Raw genomic sequence first — 26534 nt, 5'->3', positions numbered from 1 at the left:
GTTCCATGGAAGTGCCCTTACGCATGCGAAAGTTTCTCAGCCACTGGGAATTGTCCCACACCTGCAACACTATGCGGTCCCACCACTCTGTGCTTGTTTCCTAGGCCCAAAATCAGCGTTCAATGGCTAGAACCTGCCCCATTACCAGCAGGATTTCCAAAGCGCAGGGGCCCGCGGTTTGAGAGAATTCTGCGTCCATGTCCTCATCACTCTCGTCGCCGTGCTGCCGTAGCCGCCTCCTCCTCAACTGGTTTTGCAGGTCCTGGTTCAGCATTGACTGCACGAGAATGCGCGAGGTGTTTACAATGTCCATGATTGCCGTCTTGAGCTGAGCAGGGTCCATGCTTGCCGTGCTATGGCATCTGCACAGTTCATCGGGAAAAAGGTGTGAAACGGTTGTCTGCTACTTGCACGGAGGAAGGGGTGAGGCTGTACCCAGAACCACCCGCGACAATGTTTTTTGCCGCATCAGGCACTGGGATCTCAACCCAGAATTCCAATGGGCGGGGGAGACGGCGGGAACTATGGGATAGCTATGGGATAGCTACCCACAGTGCAACGCTCCGGAAATCGACACTAGCCTCGGTACATGGACGCACACTGCCGAATTAATGTGCTTAGTGTGGCCGCGTGCACTCGACTTTATACAATCTGTTTTAAAAAACGGTTTCTGTAAAATCGGAATAATCCCATAGTGTAGACATACCCTAAGTGAGTTGTGTGAAGTCAATGCTAGTATGTTTCATTTAAATTATGCAATGCAATGGTATTTTCTAAATCATTATATATTAGCAGCCACAGATAATTTTAGGGTGGGATTTTCAAAAAAAGCAAATGTTAGCCTAACTCCACTCCCACTGAAATTAACAGAGTGTTACCATTTAGTTAAATGAGAGCCAAGTTAGGCCAACATGGAATGATTTTGGAAAAATCCCATCCTTCATACCCTTGTAATTAACCACCAGAAAACAGCCAGAGCAGAAGACAACAGAAACAAAAATTCATGAAGCCCTTGGCAGATGGCTGCTTTGAAGCAAAGTAACAGATCCATTCTTTTTATCTCATTGAACTTAAGACAGGTCCCAACTCCCATATCTAAATTTGAAAAGTAAATATTAACATAATCGTAATTTAATATAAAAGTGAAACTATAACTTTGTGTAGCATATTAAACTATGAGATAAAGCTAAAGAACAGCTGAACTTGTACAGCTCATCTTGGCATTTATAAAGTAAGAAGCCACCTCAGTACTATTGACTGAATGAACACCCAAAAAGTTCAGAGGGCCTAATTATGCTTGTAAAATGGTGTCTGAAACGTTAGCCAAATCGCTTTGGTTTGGAAATGAAGTTCACAAAATTACTTTTCTCAGTGTATTCCCACCTCCTTCACCACTGAACAAAACCAGGAAATGCAGATGTGCATTGCGCTTCGTATTCAAGCTAGTCATCTCCACCATAAAGGGCCTTCATGACTCTGTGCTTTTCTACTTTACAGCTCTTCTCTAATAACCTGTCACCCACTGCTAAAGGTTTCTCTACACTTGAATGTTAGTTAAGATTAAGGTAGTGTGTAAATTTAAAACACAATAGCTATTCCTGAATAACTTTGTTTGTGGACACTCTTATTCCAGAATAAGAGTGCTCATAGGAAAATAGGACATTAGACCTGAGTAAACGGAGTTTGGATTTTGACGTAAGCAATAGGCCAAAAGTATGTGAGCAAAAAGAATGAATTTATGAGAAAGAAGAATTGTTTGTGTCAAACTTGTAGTGACCCTCAGAATATCAGTGTGATCTTATTTTAGGATTTGGGCTAAGTAATAGAAATAAAGAAAACATGGTCAATTGGGCACCAGGTGCAGAAAATTGGTTAGAAATGTGTAGTCCAGCAGCCAGGGGGAAATATTGTCAAATAAGATAAGAAGAAAACCTTGAAGAAAGTAGAATATAGTCGTAAACTGCTTCAGCTGGTTTTAAAGTCCAATTACCAGTAATGACATTGTTTTTTACAGTATATAAAAAGCAAGATTTTCTACGGGTTCATCAGAGCTTTTCCTTACCCTTTTGGCATCCCACCATGATGGGAAGGTGTCCCCCAGGCCTGATCTGGTTGTGAATATTTCGCCAATGCTTATAACTGTATTGTAGCTAGGGTATAGGATATACAGGTGTATAGACTCATATATTAAAGGTAACCAACACCAAGTGGTCTTGGAACTAATGAAAGAATGCTTGTGTGGCAGCTGAGTCATGGTAAACCCTAACATACATATTAGAGAAATTATTTCCAACAGTGCCTCATTCCTATTAACTTAGTCCACTTTCAAACGTATTCCAGAATAATTCCATATGCAGACAAGCCTTTACTATACTTGGAACAGCCTCCCCCATGATGTAGGCCAAGCATCCTCTCGCTCTGTTTCGAGAATCCCACCTGAAGACCTATTCTTTCATGAACGTTCCAAGGCTGCTATCTCCCTGATGATGTGCCCTCTGATACTTACACTTCAAATGTTATCTGATGTACCCATCTGAATTAGACTGTCAGATATTGTGGACAGGGACCACTTACTTTAATGGACGAAAGGATCAAACTATATGTCTATTATGTGGCCACATAAGCCTTGTCTTCACTACTAAAGAAGGTGTACTTTTTACCTGAGGGTAACTAACACACATGATCTATCCTGAAATAAACATACAATGCAGACCAGGCACTTCAATTTTACCATGAGGTAGATTCACCTTGAAGAGGGTAAAGGGCTGTTGACTTTGCAGTTTACCTCATGGTAAAACTGAAGTGCCTGGTCTTCACTGTGTTTTTACCTTAGAGAGATCATGGATATTATTTCCCCATGAGATACAAGATGTGCCCTTTTCTTAATTTATTTTTTAGCAGTGAAGACAGGGCCATATTGCCTTGTGAACACTTCCAGTGCTATGTAAATGAATAAATAAATAACCATGCTTTCACATTATAATAAATCATTTGAAATAATTTCTAGCTGCATTCATTTTCTGAAAAACGTTATCTAAATAAGAATCAGTATAACAATAGCCACAAAGTCCTGGTTTCTTAAAAATTGAGAAATTTAGTAAATAGATGGTTAGAATTGTTCATTTTAATTCAAAGCAGATAAATAATGAGTAAGAATTAAATTAAAATTTTAAAAGCAATAAATCTCTCTCTGATGGGTTTGGCCAAGAGACTAGATTAATATTTGTTTTTGTATTAGATTGATCAGATTCAAATTCTTCCCAAGTGGTTTAGAAAGAAAATGTGTAACAATACTTTGCACTCATATTATGACTTTTATCCATCATATCCTTATGATGGCAGGTGTTATTAGCACTACATTAAGGATGAGGATAGTAAGGAAAAGAGAGGGTAAGTGACTTGACCTGGTCAGTGGCAGAACTGCGAACAGAACCCAGCTTTCCTGTCTCCCCCTCCGTTGTTCTAACTGCTAAACAAGACTGCCTTCTCTGGAGGTAGATGCTGATAGTGCAATGACTGTGTGAGCAAATGTTCAACTATCACCATGAATATTAGCTGTGGAATACAACAGGTGCTGTTCACCTTGTCCTCTCTGTTTATTAATACCAGCAAACTTTTAAATTAATCACACAGTCTTGCACAGTGGTTAAGTGTCATTTCAAAGGGATTGGCTGTATTCCTATAGTTTGGCTGGCACACAATACAAAGATATTTCTTTAATCTGCCAATTTATCATTGCAATGTATCTTTTTAATCACAAGGAAGTTTATACATATGACAGGTTTAGGTTCAGGTTAGGTGCAAGATGGTTCATTATCAAGTTCATCTGACAAGCTTTTATCTCTTCAGCAGACTCTAAAGTATCAGTGATTTTATTTCAGCTATAGAAATGTCTGACACTATCACTGTGGTTCAGAAGAATTGGATTAACAATTTCATTCCTTATTCCTGGGGTAGATACGTAGGAAATTTAAAACTAAATTGTAGCTCAAATCCTTTTTATAATACACTGCAACTGTTACCAGTGGGAGACATTCAGAACTTTGCCTATTGTTGTGCATTAATGACTGATAAGACCAAGAGGATAAATCGCCCTCACTGAGTTCATGAGACAAAAACTAAATAGTCCATTCTGTCCAGATGCAATCTTGTGTGAGAGGCATCAGTAAGACTACGGACAAAGAAAAACAGCAAGAAATTAAATTAACTATCTCTACTATATTTGTAAGTTATTCACTGGAAACAAAGAAAATCGCTACTTACACCAAAATACTTCCTTTCCAGGAGGGACCCATGCAAAGGGAAAACATAACCAGGAAGTTGTGCAGGCCCAATTTAACATTGCCCTGCAGTTTCTTGTACCAGCTAGGCTGGGGAAAAGGGCAGGGACAAACCCAGCTCACAGAATTTCTGCATCACCTTCACAGCAGCCCCTGGAGCAGTGGGATCAGAGGAGAGAAGGAACATAGTGAGGGAGTAGGGGGCAAAGTCAGGGCATTCTAAGGTTGCCATCCATCCAGTTTTTACCCGGACAGTCTGCTTTTTGGCTTCTGTGTCCGAATGCCATTTAGGGTTACAAGGTGCCCAGTTTTTGGGGACCTGGCAACCCTAATTTATAGCACCCAAACCCAAAGTCTGAGTACTGCAGGGCAGGGAAAGTCGCCATGTCATTAACCCATGCCAGTCCCTGCTCAGCCGATGCTGCCTCCTACCTGCAAGCATATTTTTTGGGACAATCCTGTGATCGACGGGAGGAAGGGAGAGAGGAGTGAGCAACAGGGGCCAGACCTTTGGGGGAAGAGGTGGAGCAGGGGGCGGGGCCTCCGGGGTCCAGTTATCAACCATTAGAAAGGTGGCATTCTCATGCCTCAGTAATTCTGTGCCCCTGTACAGGCCCATAGGCATCACTGCAACAGGGATGCAAGTTAGGGCAGCCTTCAGGACTGCTTTAGCCTGAGCCTTTCACTGCCGCCACTAGTGCTACAGCAGCTACACTGTTATTTATACTCCCGCTAGCTTGATGAGAGCTAGCACGAGTATGCGTCCATGAGCAGGGACTAGAGCAAGCCTTAGAGAAGAGGGATTTGTCATTTCAGGGAAGTGAAGCAGCCGTCAAATCCTGCAGAGCCTGAGAATCCTTGTTGAAAATAGATTCCAAACGTGAGAATCCAGGGGCATCCCTGCAAATCCTGTTCCTTTCTCCAGATTTCTTCCCCCATTTTCCCACTTGCTCTCTCAGGAACCACAGTGGCATTTTTGCCCCCCACTGCAGCAGCCTATTCCTGATCTTCCTTGTCCTTGGGGAGCTAATGCTGATTGGACCTAACAGCAGCTTGCCCTGCAGTTTACATCCCATTTCCAGGGTGCATGCCGAGTAGAGCAGCTGCTCCTCAGCTTTATCCCTGCACCCTCATCCCCATCACACCCAAAGCTCCAGCCTCCAAGTTCTAGTGCAGGGGGATTTCTGCTGACTTTGGCTGCACTTTCTGTGCTGGTTTCGGGGTCTTTCTTACTCCATTGCTTCCCTTGCCCCTGTAGGAGGAGTGTTAGGAATCTGGCCCTCAGAGATAAAAAACAGAGCAGCACAGGTAAACCACCTTTGTACGTGAATTGTAACTAGTGAACAGGGGCTGGACTGACAGCACTAGAATCCTGAAACAAGCCCACAGAACAAGTACAGCCAGGAGGCAGCAAGGGAGGCTTCCTGACACTGCCCCAACAATATGCCTCAGATGCAATCATGGATGGACTCTTACTAGCAGTGACGGCAATTTGTCTCTATGGCAATTCAGTGTGTTTTAGTGAAAATAATCTCTATCTTCTGCATTTCAACAGCATGATGCATTTTAAGATAGTAACTGTTTCTGGAAATTGCCAATGACTAAGGACTTGTTTACCCAGGGAAATTGACTGTATAGCTCCCCTGGGTGGACACTCTGTTTTGGAATAAAATTTACTTTATTCCAGAATAATTATTCCACTTTCCTCACAGACAAGCCCTAATGCTCATTAGCTTTCTCTTGAATTTACTGTTATTTGTCAGGAAGTTTGTGAAAGGATTTTTAAAGTGAAAAGCCATCTTTATTTGATCAATTATAGGAAAAGCAAGCTGACAGAGCAAGCGCTGACAGGTAAAAAAAAAATCTACCTTTATGAAACACAAACCTATGAGGACTAACAAAGGACACAAATTACATCAGAATATTAGGTTTTATGATTTGATGTGCTTCAGTACACACAGTGACCAAGAAAGATTGCAGGGCAAGTTATCTTCTTGTAACATCCAATATCTTTTGGGGTACTTTGTGATGCTCTCTTAAAAGAGAAGGTCACATAATGAGAGTGGTCTCTTGTACACTTTTCATAGTACCAAGCAGTATCATGTAACCACTTCAGAGCATTCATTCTTCCTGTCTTCACTGTCAGTAGTTATTGCCACATTACAATGCTAGAACATTTTTTTAAAATCCCTACCAATTTTGGTTTAAAAGTAAAGAATCTTCAAAATCAGAACCCTTTGCTTGTGCAAGTTGTCTGACCCTGATTCAGGAGTGTGATAAAGTTCCTCCTCTACCTTGGTGGGTCCTGCACTTATTGGCAGTTTTTGCTAGCCTCAGAGATCTTCCTGTGTTGGATCAGGAGTTGGGAGGTTTTGGGGGGAGCCCAGGCCCACCCTCTACCCCAGCTTCCAGCCCAGGTCCCTGTGGACTGCAGCTGTCTAGCATGCCTTCTGGAACAGCTACACAACAGCTAGAATTCCCTGGGCTACTTCCCCATGGCCTCCTCCCAATACCTTCTTTGTCCTCACCACAGGACCTTCCTCTTGATATTTGTTAACACTTGTGCCCCTCAGTCCTCCAGCAGCATATCTTCTCATCCCCAGCTCCTTACACACACCACTAACTGGCGTGAGAGCCTTTTTATACCAGGTGTCCTGATTAGCCTTAATTAATTCTAGTAACTCCCCAATTGGCTACAGGTGTCCTAATTAGCCTGCCTGCCTTAATTAGTTCTAGAAAGTTCCTGAGTGTTCTGGAATAGTTCCTGTTATTTTACCCAGGGAAAAGGGACCTGCTTAACCTGGAGCTAATGTATCTACCTTCGACCACTCTCTTGTAGCCATCTGGCCTGACCCTGTCACAGGAGATAAAACTGGGAGAGACAAAGGATTCTCATCATATGCAAAAACTATTTAAGGCAGGGGAGTGATATCACCTGAGTGGTTGGCTCTTCACTGACTTCCTGCCCAAGAAAGAAGACTGCTGAAAACACCTGAGAAGAAAAAGACTGAACTATGGGGAAAAGGGCTGAACCCAGGCTAGAGAGTTGTCTGGCCTGTGAAAGGAATAACTGCTGTTTTAAGCTGCATGCAAGTGCAGCTTGCCTTCAAGAATCTCTGCAATCTGCCTAAAACATATCCAATTGCTACACATATCCAATTTCTTTAGTATATTTAAACCTTAGGTTGCGTGTTTGTTTTATTCGCTAGGTAATCTGTTTGCTATCCCTTATAATCACTTAAAATCTATCTTTTGTAGTTAATAAACTTATTTTTGTCTTGTCTAAAACCAGTGTGTGTAGAAATCATAACTTGGGGCAGAAAGCTATGTATATTCCTCTCCACATTGAGGGAAGGGGCGAATTTCATGAGCTTATGCTGTACAGTTCTCTGTGCAGCGCAAGACAGTATAATTTTGGGTTTAACACTCCAGAGGGGGTGTGCACCAGAGTAACTGGGCAGTTCCCTAGCAGAGCTGATCTCAGCATCTGTGTGCTGGATGTGTTCCTACCTTTATGTGTGCTGGTAAAGTGCAGTCTGAATCCTGGGGAAGGGCTTGACAGGCTGCATAGCAGTATGGTGTAAAGTGAACCCAGGCTGCTGGGTCAGGCAGGCTCGGTGGTACCCCAGTTCCAAGTGGCATGGGGGAAGGGGAGGGAACCTATCACACCCTTCTTTTTCAATCAGGTTGTTTGTGATCAATTCCAGCATGTTTTAGCAGCTAATATTCTCACAAGCTTCTGAAGTTAGAGATGAATGTTTTATGCTTTCTGAAAACTGAGATTAAAAGCTTTTAGATAATGTGCAGCTTTGATAATAGCTCTAATTGTTCTTGAGACAGAAACCACTACAGCAGGCCAGAATTGAAGAGGAAGAAAAAAAGAGGCAAAATGGTAATCAGAATGATATGATTTTACGGTCAAATACTATATCTTCAAATATCCAGTGTGATACACCATTGCAACATGTACGTACAGTATGGATGATTTGTTTTTAACCTTTTGGTTAACATGATATCCTTCCTCAAAGATTCATCCCTCACACCAGGCAAAAACACAGACCTGGATGGCCAGACCAACATGCAATGCTTCCTGGGCCAATATGTCCCTACTCACATATTTGTTAGAAACATGGAAATCCTTTATTAAATGCCCTCCTATGTCCCTGTAAACAATAAGACAGGAAAAGAAATGATAATTTAATGTAAGCCAGATCTAAGGAGCGGAAGCCAGTCTGATGTAAAAGCTAACCTAATCAGGGTTGGTGCGCAAGAGGAAGAAGTGAACCGTATTACAGTCTGTTGACTCAAGAATAATGATATCAGCCTACTGAGCTGGGTAAAATCTTTGCCTCAATAGCAAATGGGGGGAAAAAAGGAAAAGAGGCTGTTTCTAGTGGTTTGTTTGTTTGTTTTTCCTCCTCACACAAGGGACTGCCAGACAGAGAATGCCAGATGGACAGTGACCTTGGAACTGGAAGCTGAGACACAGCATTGCAATTGTGAGTCACTATAGGCCATTAATATATATGGATTTCATCTTGTGTAACAGTCTGTAACAGCTTTAGCATCTGCTATGGGAGACACATCATAGTGACCTGCTAACAGTCAGATTGTTCGCTATATACAAAAAAAGGTCAGGGATTGATAAATTCCCTCAGGTTTCCCTCACAGAATTTCCATTGGAGTTTGCCTTCAGAGAAGCAATCAGCAGGTTCTAAACTCAGAGAAGGCTGAGTCAGGCATGAGATTACAGTCCAAGTACCCAGGAAAGGACAGCAGAAATTGCAGTATCCGTCACACCTATGGAGATGTCTACACTGCAATATAAGCCTGTGTTTGAGCCCAGCTCAATCCTAAACCCCTTGTGTCTATATTGCAATTGTGCTAAGCCAGGGCTCAGACCTAGGGTCTCAGGACCCTGCAGGGCTGGAGAGTCCGAGCTCAACTTAAGCCAGGACCCAGCATCCAAGCTTATTGCTTTGCAGTGCAGACATAGCCCCACCTGACTCAGGTCTTGAGAGTCAACCACAAATATCCCACAATTCAATGGGACAACTTCCTTAGTCCTCTCTATCCCAACAATCTACTCTACTGAAAATAGAAGCCTCCCCCACCGTTTGCTAATGACAGCAGCTCAGCTCAGCATTAATCCGTTTTCTTCTGATCTCTGATCTGCAAGCACACTGTCAGAGAGCCTCCTAGATTTGCAATGGAGGGTGAACCTATCAAGCCTTTTGCAAAGCAAGCTGCTTCCTGGTAATGTGCAGGGTGGGCAGCAAAGTTTTCCCACGGTGCACCATGGTCCTAGGGGTTAAAGCAGCCATATTTCAAGGGGGCAGCACTAGGGACTATGGGATATGGTTACTTTGACTTGGATCTATGCACTGCAGTGTGGACGCCATAACACTAGGTTCAAGCACAGGTTAGAACAGTGCTAACATAGGATTTAAAATACAGTGTAGATACTCAAACCTGGGGTTCCCTAACACAGGTCAGCTGACTCAAGTCCTACTAACCCCAGGCTTACACTGCAGTGTATACATACCCTAAGAAGGCAGTGAATGAACTCCAGGATGAACATTGTGAAATTTATAACTAGACAATTGCATGGTGATCTCTGCATGTGACAATCCTGTTTCATGCAATTTGACACAATATAAATCTACATGATTTATACCCCCCAGCTGCAGACAGGCAGAAGGGCTAGTTAAAAATAACAAGGCATATTCTTTACAAAAGGATGACTAATAACCATTTCCTACAGTTATAGCCTCCATTAGACTACGCATATCCAAGTAACAGGCAACGGCAGGATCAGGAACTGAATCTCTCTTCCCAGCACTATCTGGTTTTTTAATTCCGCTAAGAAACATTAAAAGCTACAGCAAATCCAGATTTTGTGGGCTCTTTCATCTTTTTCAAAAGTTTCTAGCCCTTTTATGTTGTTAGCAACACATCACAGAGGCTTTTTCTTGCCAATTCATCAAAAAAACAAGTCAAGCTGGTGAGAATGAACATTTTCTTTGCCATTATCTAAGGACGTAATCCTGCACCAATAAAATCAAGGAAAGTTTTGCCACTGGACTTCAGTGGCAGCAGGATCAGGCACTTTGGGCTTGATTGGTCTTCTACCTTGCATCTAGTGCAGTCTTTCACACCTATGGCAAGGGAGTGCAGAACACTATGGGCCTGATTCTCCAGTCACACTAGTGTCAATCAGAAATTCTGAAGTCAATGGGGTTGTGCCAGAGTAAAATCACTGCAAGCAAAAAGCCAATTGTGCCCTACCATTCTGATCTGATAGTGTCTTACACTCATGTTATACAGGTATAAATGACTACACAAGATGCAAGGCAGTGAAAAATTAGAACCACAGCCCTTTTAATGTGCCTGTGGTGTATATTGTATGTCTGCATACATTAATAAATATTCAATATTAGAGCTGGTTGGAAAAGTGGAGCAGCGATGTTTCCCACAGGTCATTTTGATTTATTGGTGACAAATTAAAACCCAAGCTTTTTTAGCTGAAAACCAATGTAGTCTGGCCAGGAAGCTTGGCCATTGAAGAGAATGGGACCACAAGGCAGCTGAACTACAACTCCCATGAAGTACCAGAGTGGCAATTCAAATAGGCATTTTTGGTTTTCAGATGTTTTGGGTTTTTTGACAAAACACCAAAATTATCCAAAGAAAGCAGACACTTTTCATGAAAAATTTCATTTAATTGAAAATCAAGTTTTCCATTGAAATACAAACATTTTCCATCAAAACTGACCAGACCCATTCAATAGAATAAGAATAATACCATGAATTATCCACCTGCTTATTGAACAGCAAATCGGAAATGATTGTTCCCTGATTAGAGTATTTTCTGCTTCCTCTGCTCTCTAGAGATACACATACCCCCCTATTTTGCCTGAGTCTCAAGTAGACGACAGTATAATTAATTTTTTTATAATGAAAACAGGGACTTGATGAAGTGCAAACCAGTAACCAGTGTGACTTATGCAAAACTTGTACAGGAAACAAACATAGGAGCAGATTTTTATTTTAAATTTTTCTGATTGGCCTTTGTAAGTTTTGATATTTTGTCTTTTTTTTAAACAAAAAAAATTGTAGCTCTAAGAAACAAATGAAAAATGGGAAGGACTGTTCAGATACATAGGAATAGGAGAAGTAGTAGGAGCCTTCCCCTAACTCCTTAATCCGACTTCATTAATCACCTTGCTTCTGAACAACTTTTCCAATTGCACCTTTTGTACACAACAGCAGAAGAGAATTAATAGATATGACGCGTCTCCGGAAACTGTGTGGGTGGAAAATGTCAAACAGCACCAGGAGACAAAGAGAAGTGTAAACTGTAGCTAAAACTTCAATGCACAGATAAGGAGATACAGCAGGAAGATGGCCAAATAATCTCTGTAAGCAAAAGTGTAAATTCATCAAAGCTGTAGGAATAATTTCTTCACAAAAGGGCCTAACCCTGAGAAAGCCGCAGAAATCCAATCTGGAAGTGACCGCTTAAAGGCCAAACAGATTTACGAAAATACTTTTAAAGCTTTAAACACACACACACACACACACACACACACACACACACACACACACACACACACACACACACACACACACACACACACACACACACACACACACACACACACACACACACACACACACTCTATCTTTTGGGGTTTGGTTAATACAAAACCAACAAAATGAGCTCCAGACTCTCAGCATGTGGCTGAGAGCACTGTGGAGATGATGTCGTCCAAACAGCATTGTACTTATGCTAAGACTCATCTTTGGTACTTCTAGAAGGAACCCTGATACCTTTTATGATGGACTGCCAGGTGAAATAAAAGTGGGCCTTTTCCCCTAGTTGGCTCTGTCTTCATCCTCCTTCTCTCTCACTTCTCATTCTATCTCATATTCTCATCCCAGCCTCTAGCCTGGACAAAGCACTAGCAAATATAATGGATGAAGTCTTGGTCCCACTGAAATCAATGCCAAACTCCCATTGACTTCAATGGGGCCAAGATTTCACCCACTATTGGGAACAATCCCACATTAGCAGGGGGAGAATGAGATGATCTAATAGATCATTCTGCCACTGCTGCTTTCTCAGTCCACTCCTCTGCAATTTTTTCTTTAACACCCCCATTGCTTGCACTACCCCAGCCAAATGACTCTCTTCCCCATATTTTACTTCTTTCAGACTATTAGGGCAGAGAATGACATGGTTATGGGAGAAGCACTGTCTTCCTAATGTGAGTTGAAGAGAGAGTTTACAGAAATAATTGCTTAGATCAAGTAGGAGGAAAGGTGTGGTGCATAGCTAAATACACATTTGACTAACTGTTTAGCCAAAGCCAGTAATTTATAGAACAAAGAAAAATTGTGGAGTAGTGTGGAAACTGAAATCCATCTTTTTTTTGACCCACTGGTCTTAGATACATGTTTATACATTATTGGATTTATGTATTATATACACACATACCCGATGTCCTTCACTCTTCTTCTCAGGAGTTAGGAAGGTCATTCTGAGTTCATGTAAATATTTTTCATACCATGCTGTTCACGAAGTACTCATATATAAAAAACACCTAATTTTAAACAAAAGGAGTAGCATTTACAGTTAAAATGGCAGGAAAAAGAAAAAAATTGGCACATTTTGAAAACTAAATGCAAACCACATGACTCCAATGGAGAAAGAAATAGAATTCTTTTAGGGAGCAACCCAATAATCACTGGTCTTCATTAACCCCCCATGCCCTCCGATTGAGTGGTTTGTTTTTATTTAATTGCACAATGTGAAAGAAAAGCCCTATGTGCCAAGCTATTGTTTCAGTATATGATTAACGTGAAACTGCTGTGATCATTTTATGTTATAAATCTGGTTCTTAAAATATTCTTATTTCTTTTTCCTTTTTTAAAATGCACTTTACTTAAATTTCTCTCATCTTGAACTTCAGTTTTATGACCGAATCTACGATGACTGCCAAAAGCATGTTTCAGTATATTTTATCCAGCTGTTTGCCAAGCCACAAAAGGAAAAGAGAACTTGGGCTCAACATTTAAAGTAAAATTTAAAAAGCATTCAAATTTATAGGAACACAAGAACATGAAGGCTAAGGGGCACAAGATTACCACATTGTCCATTACACCCAGTACTGAATGGAATATTACAAACCTACGAAGGAGAAATCAACATAGATCTTATCTAAACACTGTGCTAGCTCAATAGGCAGTGAAAATGCTCTCCATCTTTCTCCTTTCCCAAAAATGTACCACTGCTCCTTGAACTGACTTGACTCTTTCTAACTGCAACTGCAAAGGTTTGCATGTGTATACAGTAGAGCCACCCTTTTTATTATCTCTACTAGTGCAAAAGCTATCATTAAAATTATATTTAGATTTCCATTATAACCACATTTTCCCATGCTAATCCAGCAAAGCACTTGGGCCCAGATTTCTAAAGGTATTTAGGCATTGAGGCACTCAGTATTTTTCTAACGCCTAACAGATTTAGGAGCCTTAATCTCATTGTCCAAAGGGATTTAAGCATGTAGGAGCCAAAGCCCTATTGATAGTCAATAGCATTTAGGCTCCTAAGTGCCTACGTCCCTTTAGAATATGAGATTTGGGCTTCTAAATCAGTTAGGCATTGGAACATTGAGTGCCTCAATGCCTAAATACCTTTAAAAATCTGGGCTTTAGACATGTGTTTAACTTTTAGTACACATATTGATTTCAATGGGATTATTCTCATGCTGAAAATGTTAGTATTTTGCTAGACTGGGGTATCATGACCTCATGCAAAAACCATCAACATCAACAGGAGTCTTTCTACTGACTCCAATGAACTTTGGATCAGTCCCTTACTTTGGAAGATTTCATTTTGGGTGGAATTTTGGTCTCTGTCCAAAGATTTTTTTTAATTATTTGTTTGTTTCTTTCTTTTAAGGAAAAAGCTTGATCATGATCTGTTTGCACAGTTCTGAGTTATGTGAGGGAGTAAATAAAGTTCCTATTAAAAAAATATTATAAGACTTTTTCTTACAGATGAATTTCACAAGCTGAAACTTTCCAGGTATCTTGTTTTCACTGAGCACTAATCTCCAGGCCAGTTGTAAAACAACAAATTATTGTGGATTGCGTATGCATGGTATGAAATTTAGAGTCATGATACTATTTACAGGACTTTGGACTAATGTGCGTACAAAACAGCAACATTACTTACATCAGTGTAGTTTTGTGCTCCTGTTTCATTGTGGATTTCTATAGTTGTGAACATTTTTGACTAATCAGCTGTGAAAGTGCACAGCAAAATCAGAAGAAAGTGAATAAAAATATTAAAATTTATTTTTCTTCCTTTATTTAAGAAATGGGAGATTATATTTAAAATCTTATATCATTGTAATATTTAGCCGACAATTGTAACCCTCCAAAGTTAGGAAATATAAAATTTAAGGAGTCAAAGTTATCCCTGGTGAATGAATGCCCAATGAAGCCAATATACCTATACCCAGGGTCGTTGGAAGATTTTTTATAGTGGGAGTGCTGAGAGCCATTGAACAAAACTGTAAACCCCATATATGATGGAAACCACTTCAAGCCAGGGGTTGCTGCTGCACCCTAGGCACCCCTAGTTCCAGCACCCTTGCCTGTACCAGGGATGAATGCAGCCCAGGATTCCCATGATAACCTATACTCATCTACATTGTACATATTGGGCTAAACTCATCTCTGGTTTAATTCAACTAATGTCACTGAAGCAGCACAGGGAGTGAACTTGAATCATAAGAGTATTTTAAATTGCTAGTTATGCCATTAAATATCTTCCATAATATTTAGACCTATTTCTAACCTTAAATACGCACAAGCAACTCAAATCAATTTCAAAAGAAGCTGTAGCTAAGGGCAAAATTGACTCTTTAGGACCCTAATTCCTTTTCTTATAAACAGGAGGGAGCTGGGTTCTCCAGGAAATACCCTGGACTTTACAACTGCTCTCCCCTTGATCTGCTGGAGCTTAGCATCCTGTACAGTCCATCTTTTTTTCTCAGGCTTTTGTGGAGGGGCTGACCTGAGGTTTGGGTTTATCGATAACTGGTCAACATTGATTTCTGCACTAAGATGGGGAAAAGCAGTCCTCTGTGTTCTATTTTGTATTGTGTGTTGTAGTTGTATATAAATAAATTTTATATAAATCTAAATAAATATTTCTGCATTCATAGCACACCCAAAGCCCACAGAATTCAATGAGTGTGCTTGGAATATAGGATTGAGCTCTGTATCCTGCAATGTGTGTGAGGACATTATGACAACTTTAATTCAGGCCTCTTGCATTCTTGTATCTTCTGACTTGCGTGTGTTTAAAACTGAAAGCTAAAATTACTTACATTTAATTTATAATTAATATATAGAAATTATACACCAGCTGCTTCAAAACTAAAGCTTAGTTTAATTTTAATTCATCATCTCCTCTTAGCTTTTATTTTTCCAAATTAAATATAATTTTCTTTCTTTCATAATTTGTATTGCAGTTAACATCTACAGCTCAGATGGCTGGAGAACTTACAGAAGTTATTCATTACCACTTCCAGCATGGGAGAATATCAACTGTAGAAATGTTTGGCTGTTATTCACATACATTATGCAAAAAACTACACTGGTTACAAAAAAAAGAAGAAAAAAGTTAATATTTGTCCCTCAGCTGGTTGCCTCTACCAGAAAAGCCTGAGCATCTGAGTCCCATGTTTTTGCTGCTGCTGTCATAGGCAGTTCCAAGTTCCACATTCAAGAAGAGCTGCAGTAGCACTGTGAAGTAAAGTACACTTCATTGACTTTCTTTTTGCAATGTTGAATATATTCTCAACTTAACTTCACTAAGCAGTTGTAGCTCTTCTTGAATATGGAAATTGGAACTGCTTATAATGCCAGAAACAGTAGCATAATCATCAAACCTAATAAATGAGATGACACCCAGACTTTAAAAATCAGGTCATTCTGATTACTGTCTTGTTGCAATTTCAGCATGATTTAACAGTCAGAAAGGAAGGCTAAAAACTGGGATTAGAAATTTATAGATGTGCAGCATTGGTTCATCAGAATGTGTTATACTGAGGTCCAATATCTTGCAAACCATCAGGTTACAAGCAACACACTATATAACATGGAAAAACTGGTATTATCAGCCTTACCTTGGGAAGTATTATTAGTTTCTATGCATGGTAGTTCATGAGATATCAAACCTTAAAGTATTCACTGCTCCCTGCAGCCAGGCAAATATATAGATCATTCACCAGAGAGAACAGGATGTTTTCCTACAAATCAAAAATTGCTAGTTGGAAGATATGGATTAAATAATGGTATGCACAAATATGAATTAACACAGGTTAGTCTACACATAAAGTCCCGTGGCAACAAGTCTCAGTCTCCACTTCATGGGGTTTGTGCTATGGACTAAAAAAAGCAACATAGACATTCCTTCTCGGGCAGGAGCCCAGGCTCTGAAATCTAGAGAGCGGGGTAGGTCCCAGAGCCCAGGCTCCAGACTGAGCAGGAACATCTACACTGCTAGTTTTAACCCCATTGCATAAGCCCCACACACCCAAGTCAGCCGACCCAAGCTCTGAGACTTCTTGATGCAGGAGGTTTTTTTCCGTATAGAAATACCCAGTTTTTCTTTTATTTCTATTGAAACAATGTGCTCTTTTTGAAATACTTGACCCATCCATTTGCCCAGACTCTCTCTCTCTCTCTCACATACACACACACACACACACACACACACACACACACTCTCTCTCTGTCAAAATTATATAGCTTTGTCAGGTATATTTTATGTTCTTCCCAAGACTGCCACACTAAAGTGTGATAATTTCAGTGTTGTTATTATTTATTATTTGTATTACTGTAGCACTTAGAAGCCCCAGTCCTAGACCAGGACCTCATTGTGCTAGGCACTGTACAAACACAGAACAAAAACATGGTGTCTGTCTCAAAGAGCTTATAATTTAAGTATCAGACAAGAGACAACAGATGTATATAGCAAGCATACGAGAGAGTACAAAGAATCAGTGAGCTAATATTTGTCCGCATGTTAGGCAATGTTCTCAGTGCAACAGCAGCCTCACTGCTGTCCCATTTTTATAGGCATCATGGCAAAGGAGAGTTCTGAGCAGGATTTGAAGGAGGATGAAAAGGCAGCTTTGTGGATATCTACAGGGAGTTCCTTCCAAGCATGAGGGAAGGCACAAAGGCGTTGCTTTGAGATTACCCAGAGATAAAGTGTAGCGGAAGAAGAGACAGGGACCAAAGACAAAGCCCTACAGAACTCTGACAGAAAGCTGGAGAGGGAATAAAGAGTATAACCTCTAAAGGACACATTGACGGAGCAATTAGACAGGCAGCAGGAGAACCAGGAGAGGACAGAGTCATGGAAGCTGAGGGGCTGGGATTGCGTTGCAGGCAGCTGACAAGTCAAGGGAGGTAGGAGACGACTATGAGAACATACCCTCTTAACCCCCCTGTTTTGATTGACTGTACCAAAATTTTGGAAACCATGAAGCCTATAAAAACAGTAAAGGAGTGAGCCAGCTATTGCACTGAGAACATTGCCTATCCTGCTGACCAATATTAGCTCATTGATTCTTGTACTTCCCTGTATACCAATGAAGGAAGATTCAGAAATTGAGGTTTGTTTAGTCTGGAGAAGAGAAGAGTGAAAGGGGACATGATAACAGTTTTAAAATACATAAAAGGTTTTTACAAGGAGGAGAGAGAAAAATTGTTCTCCTTAACCTCTGAGGATAGGACAAGAAGCAACGGGCTTCAATTGCAGCAAGGGAGGTTTAGGTTGGACATGAGGAAAAACTTCCTAGCTGTCAGGGTGGTTAAGCACTGGAATAAATTGCCTAGGGACGTTGTGGAATCTCCATCATTGGAGATTTTTAAGAGCTGGTTAGACAAACAGCTGTCAGGGATGATCTAGATAATACTTAATCCTACCATGAGCGCAGGGGACTGGACTGGAAGACCTTTTGAGATCCCTTCCAGTCCTGCCATTCTATGATTATTAGTAGTATGAATTATTTGAATTCCAGAAGTGCCCAAAGGTACCAGTTGAGGAGCCTCAGGCCCCATTTGTGTTAGACAGTGAACAAACACGTAGTAAGAAATAGTCTCTGAAGAGTTTCTAAAGGAAACATATGAGACAGAGAAAGGGAGTATGCTTGGTTGGCTTTACCTGTTTCTAAGCATATTGTACTACTCTAATCTTTGGGGTAGGAAAATCTGAGTTAACTTTACAAGAAAAAGGGCAAACATAGGATTTTTTATTGAAACCATATTTAGAAAGGAGCATTTTGTGAGGAGCAGCCAATATTTGCATTCACTGAAAGAAATAATAATGTTCCAGTGAAGACTGAAATCAAACAGAATACTTGAAATTAGACCAAGAATGCAACTAAATGTAAAGGATTTCTGAGATGCACAGTATCCAAGTCTGAAATGAGCTTATTGAAGTTGTGACTTTTCAGCTGGAATAATGCTAAATTCACCCAAAGTATAACTCCACTGAGTTGAGGGAATTACATGAGTGATGAACTGGTCTGCTGTGATTCAAGCTCCTTCTCATTTTCCTTTGCAAATTCTTGTCTGCAAAAACTGAGGCATTTGTATGCTTTTAACAAAACTCTGAATATTTCCCCAAGGGCAAAATGGCAATTCATTTTTCACCCCCAACCAGTTCCAGTCCCAAACCCAAATGATGGTCTAAATCTTTACATTGGGACCCAAAGAAAACACAAAAATAAAGGGGAGGGCAAAACAAAGCACAAATATAGCAAAAAAACCCAATGTAAATACAGACAAAAATGAACTGAATGGACTAATCGTTCCTGAGGGTCGGACGGTGGCCGGGACGGTAAGGTTGTGTTGCAAAACTCTAGCAAAATTTCACTGAAGTCAATGCAAGTTTTGCCTAAGGAAGCAAAGAGAGACACAAGCAGAACTCTCATTTACATGAGTAGATGTAGGTGATTACTGGGGGGAGAACCAACCTGCTTTCTGTAACAGCAATCGCTTCACATTACTGTACAGTATTTACCTCTGGGAATCAGAGCAGCTTCTTAAAAGAAAATTAATATTGTTTCTATAAACAAAGGTTTCAAGTTATTATTCTATTTTGTTTAAAAAGTTGATCAACAACTGTACTGTTAAGCCATATTCTGTTGCTTTTGTTGTCTTGTTACAGAGATTTTCACCAAAGCAAAATACACTAAGAGCTGACATTTTGAGAGCACGTTGCTGTGCACTGGTGAAAGTAGGATAATTTATGATATTGCAGTTGTTGTTGTCTTCTGTTGGTCTTTACAGCTAAAACACAGCTATTTATTATTTTAATAAATTCAGACCCAGATAGATCAATCCTGGAACATAAGTACTTTATGGGAAGGAAGAACAATGTGTTATGAGTAGGTTTCTTTTAGAATTTCTGATCTGTAATCACACCCACACAAATCCACCTATATCCCACTCAACAGAACACAGAAAGTAAGTCATTGCAAAGTGACGCTTGTCCAGATAAATCAAACTAAACCAGGGAATATGTCTGTTGTGTTCATTGAGCCCTTGCTGCACAGTTTTGTGTGATTCCCTTTGAATTATCTGAATCCCAACACACATCCCCTTCCCTGCTGAAGGGAGAGTGAGAACAAACCAAGTTCTTTTCAGACACTCAGTGAATGAAAAAGACAGGAATCAAGAAACTAGAGAGAGAGAAAACATATTAGGACACTATGTCTATCTCCCTGCTAGCTCAGGACTCTTTCCTAAAGTATTCTCAAGAGTTTTTTGTCGTCTATTTTTAAATTACTAGCTATTTAGCTTTCATAATTTCCCTGGGAGACTATTCAACAGTCTAAGATCTGGCAGGATATTTTCCTTTATTCCTTTGACCTCCCTAAACAATTCCTCTGACTACACTCTTGGCATTTGCATCATTTAACATGGTTCTCATATTCCCCCTTAGTTGTCATTTAGCCAACCCAAACACAGGCCCTTTAATTATATTTGTTGCTTTCCTCTGATTTTCCTCCAATCTGTTGTCATCTTTCTCATACTGAGGTGACTATAACTGAAAACAGTATTCTAGGCATTCCCATCAGTGCTACAGAGAGAAGAAATCTCACCGTCCTTGGTGATAGTGTGGTTTCAGAAGTACTGGCCATGCAATAGTAAGGGACCCCTGTAAAACCAGTAATGTGACTAGAACACTATTGGTTATCTGCCAACTAGAGCCAGCAGACACAGTGATGGGTGAGCCTGGCAGAAAACTGAACCATCAAGAAAAATTATGGGCCATGTTCTGCCACCCTTACTCACATTGAGTAGTAACTGGTCTGTGTTTGTTGAGTGCCCACAATGGGGTCTGGTCCATGTCTGGGATTGCTAGGCTCTATGATTATATAAATAAAATAATAATTCCACAAATTGCCCCATTGATTTCAATGGGGCTGCTTGAGAGTAAGGTGAAAACTAGTGCAAACTAGTATATCAGAATCTGGCCCTATGTTTGTAAGTTACAGTGTAGGTGCATCCTGTTCACTGAGGCAAACAGTTCCTGTGCTATAGCTCTGTGCTGCTTTACAAGTCTGTTCTATTGTGAACTTAATCTCCACGCCTAATTCTCTCTGATAAAGAGTCTGTTTTATCTTAACATCTGTGTGTAACCTCTTCCTATTCTAACCAAGCACCTTATCTAACCTATCTAACCCAATTACACTATTATCTATAATCATCAACATCCTTTCAAAGCAGTGCTGGGCAGGGACCTTCCCTTTTCAAAACAAGCAGCTGCTAAATGTAGCCAAACCATTTTATAAATATAGAAAACAGAAGAGAAGGGACATAAATAATGTTTTCAAAAATGCTGCCCCGATGGACATATTATTCCAAGGGGGCCCACTCCTGATCTGTGTGCCTGCATTTATAAACACTGCAAGTGATTATTAGCCTAGAGAGCTAAGCATGAAATTGTGGATGGTTTTGTTGTTTTTACAATCTAAAATAGACAGATAAAGAGTGAGATTCTGCAGTGACCCTGCAAGAGGCACTGCACAGAACTCAACCCAATGGAAGAGTAGCCTGGGGTGGCTTTAAGCCCATCATTGTGCTCTCCCAATCCTGGCTATTCTGGGGGCTGCAAAGCCCCATTAGCATAACCTATACTGCCCTATGGGCCACAGCACTGCCCAGAATCTCTCAATCGCTGCACATCCCTCCCAACTCCAAACCCAGCATGTCCTCCATGCCATGGTTTGCAATGGTGTCCTCAGAGGCAGCCTTATGGCTGTCCTCCATACTGCCTGCACTGAATGAATCCTCCCTCCATCTGTATACAGAGCTTTTAGGGCTCATTTAATCTGGCTATTTTACATGGTGTAAAGGGCCACAGCTGGGCTGAGGATCTCATCCAAAGTGTAAGCAGGGTTTTGTTTGTTCCACAAACAAATTAAAAGATTGTGTTCAGCCTGAACTTTCAGTATCCAAACAAATACGTATCAATGGAGGAGGAGTACATTGTACTTGCAATTTCCTACAAATCTTATCTGGATCTCTCTGCTAAAATCATCATCAGTACAATAGCTAACAATGTTGATTTAACTGTGACACTCTGAGTTCCTTTCCCAGACCCCACAAAGAGCTCTGTGTAAGCTGGAAAGCTTGTCTCTCTCACCAACAGCAGTTGATCCAATAAAAGATATTACTTCACCCACCTTGTCTCTCTAATATCCTGGGACCAACACTGCCAGTGTTGGTATTTAAATTCTCATCACTAGGATTTAGAGTCAACTCCATGTTGAGATAAAAGTTAATATCTATTAGAGCTATTGCTCAGTCTGTAGACTCAGAAAGTCAGTACTGCTTTGGTTCATACTTGTAAAGCTATTATCACAAGAAGAAGGGCTATCAACTTAATTTTAATGAAAACATAAAATTCTGCAGAAATTGAGAACTCTGCACATCAAAAAGGTGCAGGATAGAGTTCCTGCCCAGCCACGCTCACTTCAAACTCTGCTCCTCAACTTTTGTAAATGAACAAGGAGAGGATTGTTGTCTGAATAGAAGTACTAAGGCTGTGATTTAGCATGGTACTTAAGTCTGAGCCTAACTTTCAGCATTAAAGTACTCCAGTGAAGCCAGTGCAACAACTCAGATAGGAACCACCCTATTGCATCAGAGCAGTAGTCCACCTACTCCAGTATCTTGTTTTCAACAGTACCAAGTAATAGATGCTTCAGAAAAAGGTGCAAAACCCCCACAGCTAACATGCTTAATGATAAACATTTAAGTCCTGTGGTGAATCAGGGCAAAATGTAGAGTATTACCTTGCCATAATAACAACTACTTTAGTTTATATACAAAGTTTGTTTTATTTATTTGCTTGATCTGGTTTGTGTTTTGCTGGGCTTGTTTCTGTTCTTTGTTTTATTTTTGAGGGGTTTATCTGTTTTTTGTTACTGTCAGATATGATTGTAATTATACATAAAATCTAAAACAGATACTAGGCATAAAAAAAGGGAGGTTCTGCTGTTTTCAGATGGCAGCACATGCAGAATGTAGAACCTAACTATGCTGGTGAGTTAACCATATAAAACAGATGTTTCTCTCATAAATAATTTACTCTCTGTGACTTTTTAATTTCAGAACAATAAAGAAGAAAGACAACCCCACAGGACATGTTCTATACATTAAATTTCCTTCTGTCATATTTACAGAATTTAGATTCTGCTTTTGCATCAATATACTTTTGCAACAATATGAAGAGTTATTGAGCCTGGGAGTAAGCACTGTGCTCACTATTTTTTGTAGGCTTGGTCCCATAATTATTTTTTTTTCAGAAACACTTACCTGGGCAGATACACTAAGAGCCAAAGTGAAGCCCACTAATCCACACAGGCAAAGTGAGATGGACCAAGACAGATCTAGTATTCTTATAGGAGAGACTCCAATCCCATTCCATGCAGAATGTGTTATATCAGGGGTCGGCAACCTTTCACAAGTGGTGTGCCAAGTCTTCATTTATTCACTCTAATTTAAGGTTTCACGTGCCAGTAATACATTTTAACGTTTTTAGAAGATCTCTTTCTGTAAGTCTATAATAAATAACTAAACTATTGTTAGGTTTCAGAGTAGCAGCCGTGTTAGTCTGTATCCGCAAAAAAAACAGGAGTACTTGTGGCACCTTAGAGACTAACAAATTTATTTCAGCATGAGCTTTCGTGAGCTGTTGTATGTAAAGTAAATAAGGTTTCAAAATGTTTAAGAAGCTTCCTTTAAAATTAATTAAAATGCAGAGCCCCCCCGGACCGGTGGCCAGGACCCGGGCAGTGTGAATGCCCATGAAAATCAGCTTGTGTGCCGCCTTCGGCACCCGTGCCATAGGTTGCCTATCCCTGTGTTATATTATATATTTTTTTCTAATTATTCTCTGAGTTTTGCCCCACAGATATGTAGCTGAGGGTGTGAATGAAATGTGGGCCAAAATCTGCCCTCAGTTACATGGTGTAACTTCCATTGTCTATAAAGGGAGTTTCACCATATAAATGAGGGCAGAATCAGGTCTTAGTCCTTTTTGTTTTGGTCTAGAGCATAGTAGGTTTTTGACAACTGTGAAAATTAACATATAGTAGAGAAGAAAGGGGTTTTAATCACGTCTTGTACAATGTAAGTGGTAGTCCACCCGCAAGTCATGGGTAGTTGGGGGAAAGGTGAGATTAGGACATGCTAGGGGCTGCTATGGATTGTGATCTTTCATTAAAGATTAATCTTTGGTTCCTGGAGACTCCAGGGGGGTTGGCAACCCTATGGTGAATCCAGCATATGCACTCCACCTTGCTGAAGGTTACATGGTCTCTATTGACCCAAGTTTGCATTGTTGTGCACCCAAAACTTCCTAAGAGTTTTGAATAGGCCAGGAATGCAAGGCCCAAATGGATGGAAAGATAAATCTTTTGACCCTTGAGGAATTAGGAACATGGAATTATCACCCATCTTTATTCAGAATTAGACTGATTTATACACTGTTGTATTAAACACAAAAGGTGTTTCTTCTGTGCACTTCTAGCACATGCCACCTACCCGCCCGCCCACCCACCATCAGAATTGCCCTTCTCATTTTTCAATGTATTCTCCTTTTTACAAAAATTAAATAAATCAATCTATATTTTAAAAGGAGAGGAGCAATTAAAATGCTAGCTGAGGGGATAGCAACTGTTTAAGCAGGACCTTTTTAAAACTGAAGAAAGTATGTTACTATAAAGCATATTTTCCTCTGGAGATTACTGTAGAAAACACTTAAGTCACAATGTCATAAAACTTGGAGATGGAACTGTAGATTCCATCACTAATCCTGGGAGACTATTCCCTAATATAAAACAGTGAGGTGGAAATGCATTCTCCCCACCGGTGGGCTGAGAGGGAATGCCCAGTGGAAGAATCTTACGCTTCTTAAGATCCAACAGTAGCCCAGGCAATGAGAGGAAGATGCAACTCTTTCCCTCCTGCTACTTCCCCATTCATGCTCTGACCCCTGGCCCAGTGACACTGGGCTCTCTCCCTTCCTCTTTGAAACCCCACAGTGCTCTGGTCTGGGCAGGGGAAGAAGAGATTCTATAGGCTGTGAAGCCAACTTCACAGAGTCATAAAGTTGAAGGCAAGAAGGGACCACCAGACCATCTAGACTGACCTCCTGTATATCACAGGCCAGCACCAGCACACTAACTCCAACAAACCCGTGCTCCTTTGTAATACCTTAAACTAATTGCCTCTTTGGAGTCACACCCTTCAAATCTGTACAGATGATTTTCATGCCATTCTCCTACTTAGTGTTTGGCTTATGTAGTTCCTTTAATCCTGTCTCAGGCCACGTTTACACTTACCTGCTGGGTCGACGCGGCAAGTTCGACTGCTCGGAGTTCGAACTATCGCGTCTGATCTAGACGCGATAGTTCGAACTCCGGAAGCGCTAGTTCGAACTCCGGTACTCCACCGCGGCAGGAGGAGTTGCCGGAGTCGACCTTGGAGCCGCGGAGTTCGCTTCCGCGGCGTCTGGACGGGTAAGTGAGTCGAACTAGGGTAGTTCGAATTCAGCTACGTTATTCACGTAGCTGAATTCGCGTACCCTAGTTCGACCTCCGACCTTAGTGTAGACCAGGGCTTAGGAACTTTTTTTTCCTTATTTTTGCTACTCTTGTCTAAATTTCCAGCAGTTTGTCATCACCGTGCTGTTATTAGTGTGTTCAGAACTGAAAGCAGTACATAAGCGTGATCTCACCAAAGTCTCAGCCTAGTCTTTTGTTGTGATTTATCCACATGAAAAAATACCGCATTTGGCACAGTAATCAGTGTCTACTTAATGGAGATCTGTGGTGAAGTAGCATGTATTCCACAGCTCAGACGTGGGTATCTATACCACTTTATCTGAAACTTTCCCTTCAGCAATAATCCACAGCTCCTTTTATTTAGTGCAAATGATATGATTCAAATGCAATAATTGAAAAAAATACATTTTTTCCACAAAGAAAAATATACATTCTGATCACACTGGGTATTAGTGCCTTGGGGATAGACTAATTTAGTATATGCTGCCCCTCCTAATATGGCAGATATATTAATTTGTGAAATTCTCTATTTTCTGATAGCCTGTGGATGATTACTGGTATTCTTTATTTATTCGGTAGTGGAGTACGCCTCAGGTGATAATGTGTATATGTTTATTCTGTTTACGTCAGTAAATCAAGTGTTTGTTTTAAGCTGACTCTAGCCAAAGTTGGAGAGGTGGAGGTGGGCATGCAGCACTGTAATATGGAAAGTGCAGTTACATTTAGAAAGTGACCATACAAATGTTATGAAGTTCAGAAGAGATTTGGGTGCTCCCCATATGAAGCACAAGATTAAGAGTGTTACAGGACTTCTAAATGGGCCCTTTTCTCATTATCTCCCTTTTGCAACCCCACAACTCCAAAGCACATCCACCTGCTTTCCTGGGTTCCATAATGGACCGGCACCTTACTCTTGGCCTTGTTTGCTGGCCATCCACTTTATTCCTCTGTTGGTTCCCCTCAGGCTCCAGCACCTTCTCTGCTCCCCACTAGTCGCTATCTCCAGTTTCCTACAGTTTCTCTCCTCTTTAATTATCCCTAATATCTGTTCCTAGTTTCTCCTCTGTCTCTCCCCCATCTC

General features: G+C 40.6%; 1 protein-coding gene across 3 annotated transcripts in view; it reads right to left on the bottom strand.

Moving 5' to 3' along the window:
* The window catches only part of CPE (carboxypeptidase E), a 92994-nt gene that overhangs the window by 33206 nt on the left and 33254 nt on the right, over positions 1 to 26534 (bottom strand). The window contains exon 1 of one of the 3 annotated variants that reach the window (XM_039540261.1): positions 6809 to 6830. The exons of the other annotated variants lie outside the window; for them this stretch is intronic. The gene's annotated coding sequence lies outside the window, so the exon portion shown is untranslated. Of the gene's footprint in view, positions 1 to 6808; positions 6831 to 26534 lie in introns of those variants that run through there. 3 annotated transcript variants of the gene reach the window in all.

The sequence above is a fragment of the Mauremys reevesii genome, linkage group 5 (genome assembly GCF_016161935.1).
Source record: "Mauremys reevesii isolate NIE-2019 linkage group 5, ASM1616193v1, whole genome shotgun sequence".
Taxonomy (NCBI): Eukaryota; Metazoa; Chordata; order Testudines; family Geoemydidae; genus Mauremys; species Mauremys reevesii.
This window is presented reverse-complemented; position numbering and strand designations above follow the sequence as displayed.